The following is a 3,722-nucleotide window of genomic DNA, read 5'->3' as shown; positions in this document are numbered from 1 at the left end:
CTGCTGCATTTCGGAAGACGTGCAGGTGGCTGAAGGTCCTCAGATGTTTCCTGAGGCTTCAGTTTCTTCATTCATTCATTCAATCGTATTTACTGAGCGCTTACTGTGTGCAGAGCACTGTACTAAGTGCTTGGGAAGTACAAGTTGGCAACATATAGAGACGGTCCCTACCCAACAGTGGGCTCGCAGTCTAGAAGGTGGAGACAGAGAACAAAACAAATAGTTCCCCACCTGTTTTTTGGCCTTCACTGTCCTGACTTTTTTGCTCCGTAGCATCATCGGGACTTGTGAAGGGTGGAGGAGGAAGCCCCCCGTGTCATGTGTCCTCAGAAAGCAGAAGAATTGAAGTGAAACAAAATTAGGAGATGGCTGAGGTTAGAAGAGCCATTTGAAGGCTAAGAGGATAAGATGGTTATTAAAGTCCTCATTGTCAAACAAGATTTCTAGAAGATTGCGATGGGAGAGGAAGGTGCTGAAGTCTTTTCTCTAAAACCTGGCTACCTTTCTGAGTCAGGTAGTTGCACTCAAGACTTGTGTGCAGGTATTTTAAAAACTACCGATTTTATTGTTCTCTCTGCAAGGTAAACCGTATGGTCTTTGGAGTTTCGGCAGGGTACATTCCGTGATGTGCAGGTTTTTGAAGGGAGGCTGCTTTGGGAATAATGCTGTTTGGGTAGGGAAGCATTAAAAATGAATAATGAGAGGTTTGGACACGTCCCAATGGTTACTTTGGTATTTAACCACGCATCTGCATCAGTTCAATCATCATGAATTTCTACTCTGAATAATTGCCTAGCTTTAACTGCTTACGAGTCACTATGTATTGTTCCTCTGCCCCGTTAGTTCACATAGAATTCATTCATCATGAATTTCTACTCTGAATTCTGAAATTCATCATGAATTTCTACTCTGAATTTAACTGCTTAGTAGTCACTATGTATTGTTCCTCTGCCCCGTTAGTTCAGCTAACTTGACATAGAAAATGTTTCCTTTACGATTCTCCTGTGGTGGTGGCTCCTCAGACCAGCCTCCCTCCGGTAGTTTTTTTATTCATTTTTTTTTTCCCCCACATTCCCATGACTGCATACACAGGCTCTGTGTGATAAAGTAGAAAAAGGGTTGTGATGAACCTTTTCTCACTAACTGGGTTGTTTTGGTTTTTTCTGGACTAGTAGTAATAATAATAATAATAATAATAATAATAATAATGGCATTTATTAAGCGCTTACTATGTGCCAAGCACTGTTCTAAACGCTGGGGAGGTTACAAGGTGATCAGGTTGTCCCACGGGGGGCTCACAGTCTCAATCCCCATTTTACAGATGAGGTCTAAGCTCATTACGGGAAGGGAACGTGTCTGCTAATTCTGGTGTGTTGTACTTTCCTAAGGGTTTTGTGCAGTGCTGTACACATAGTAAGCACTCAGTAAATAATAATTGCTATTTGTTAGTGCTTACTATGTGCTAAGCAATGTTGAGCACTGGGGTGGGTACAAGCAAATCACAGTCCCCGTCTCACATGGGGCTCACAGTCTTAATCCCCGTTTTACAGTTGCGGTAACTGAGGCACAGAGCAGTTAGGCGACTTTCCCGAGGTCACACAGCAGACACCTGGCAGAGCCAGGATTGGAGCCCAGATCCTTCCGATTCCCAGGCCCGTGCTCTATCCACTAGGCCACACCGCTTCTCAGTGCCATCGATTGATTACCTCATCTGTAAAAACGGGGATGAAGACTGTGAGCCCCCCGTGGGACAACCTGATCACCTTGTAGCCTCCCCAGCGCTTAGAACAGTGCTTTACATGTAGTAAGCGCTTAATGCCATCATCATCATTATTATTATTGATTAGCCACATCAGCACGTTAAGCAGATATCGCCCCAAGCCAAATGCAGTAACAATTTTGGGACCGTATAGCAGTAATGCTACCATGGCGGTCCTGAGAAGAGTCCGGTCTTTCTGACAGTTGAATTGCAAGCTTTCCCACTCCGTAGCCTTTACCCCCCACCCCATCGCTGTCCACTGTAGACAGCTAGTGGTTGTGGAGGAGCAGAAGGCCGCGGGAATCAGCCTCAGCCAGTCAATCAGTGAATCAGTGCTATTTGTTGAGCGCTTACTGTGTGTGGAGCACTGAATTAAGAGCTTGGGAAAGCACCATACCTGCCCACAAGAAGCTCACAGTCCACAGAGGGAGACAGATGAAAACAAATTACAGGTAGGTGAAATAGTAGAGTAATAAGGATCTGTATAAGGGTAAGTGCGGTGGGGCTGTGGATTTAGCTAATGATGTGCATATAGCTTTATCCTATTTTTTTTGATGATTTTGACACCTGTCTATGTGTTTTGTTTTAATAATAATAATAATAATGGCATTAAGCGCTTACTATGTGCAGAGCACTGTTCTAAGCTCTGGGGAATTTACAAGGTGATCACGTTGTCCCATGTGGGGCTCACAGTCTTAATCCCCATTTTACAGGTGAGGTAACTGAGGCCCAGAGAAGTGAAGTGACTTGCCCAAAGTCACACAGCTGACGGGTGGTGGAGCCGAGATTTGAACCCATGACCTCTGACTCCAAAGCCCGGGCTCTTTCCACTGAGCCACGCTGCTTCTCTGTTTGTTGTCTGTCTCCCCCTTCTTGACTGTGAGCCCGTTGTTGGGTAGGGACCGTCTCTAGATGTTGCCGACTTGTACTTCCCAAGCACTTAGTACAGTGCTCTGCACACAGTAAGCGCTCAATAAATACGATTGAGTAGGGACCGTCTCTATATGTTGCCGACTTGTACTTCCCAAGCGCTTAGTACAGTGCTCTGCACACAGTAAGCGCTCAATAAATACAAATGAATGAATGGAGTACAGTAATTGCGGTATAAAGTGCCTACTACGTGCTAAGTGCTGGAGAAGTGACAAGATAGAGGGATCGCACACAATCCCTGTCCTGCCCGAGACTCACAATTTAAAAGCCTTAGAGGATAAAGCACAGGCGTGGGAGGCCGAGGACCTGGGTTCTAATCGTGCCTCCACTACTTGCCCGCTGTGTGACCTTGGGCAAATCACTTAGCTTCTCTGTACCTGCTTCCTCAACTGGAAAACGGGGGATTCAGTATTTGTTCTCCCTCCTCCTTAACCGTGAGCCCCATGCCGGACAGAGACTCCGTCGCACCTGATCACCTCATATACTCCCCGGCTCTCAGAACATTGATCGACACATCGCAAGCACTTAATACATATCATTAAAAAAAAAATGAGGAGACCCACCTAAGAACTCCGTCTCGAGGCAAAAAGCTCCGACCGCACCACCAGGCCAGATGCTTTTTGAGTCATCTGTCTTCTTTTAGTAGTAAGTCACTCTGTTGTGAAGATGGCTAGCAAGGTGGTTATAATTCAGAAAGTTATGAAGCAGGCAGGCTCTGTGACATCTTTTCAATATTCTACTAAGCTATGCCCTTTGTAGAGACTGCCATAATGTGGTTTATGATGATATTAACAGCCACTGATGATGTCTCTGAAACACAAGCTGCATGTTTAAACTTCAGTGACCTGTGACATGTAATGAGAGTCAACCAAGGTGAGGCAAAGCTGTCTTCCCAAGCTGCAGAAACTAATCTTATCTTTTAGGCAACAAAGAGATACTTTGGATGGGGTATTTTTTTTTTAATCACTGGGGTTTCTGGTTGTGGAACTGGCAGCTGTGTGATTTGGATTGTTTTCATCAGTGACTGCATCTA

Source organism: Tachyglossus aculeatus, chromosome 6, assembly GCF_015852505.1.
Source record: "Tachyglossus aculeatus isolate mTacAcu1 chromosome 6, mTacAcu1.pri, whole genome shotgun sequence".
Lineage (NCBI taxonomy): Eukaryota > Metazoa > Chordata > Mammalia > Monotremata > Tachyglossidae > Tachyglossus > Tachyglossus aculeatus.
This window is presented reverse-complemented; position numbering follows the sequence as displayed.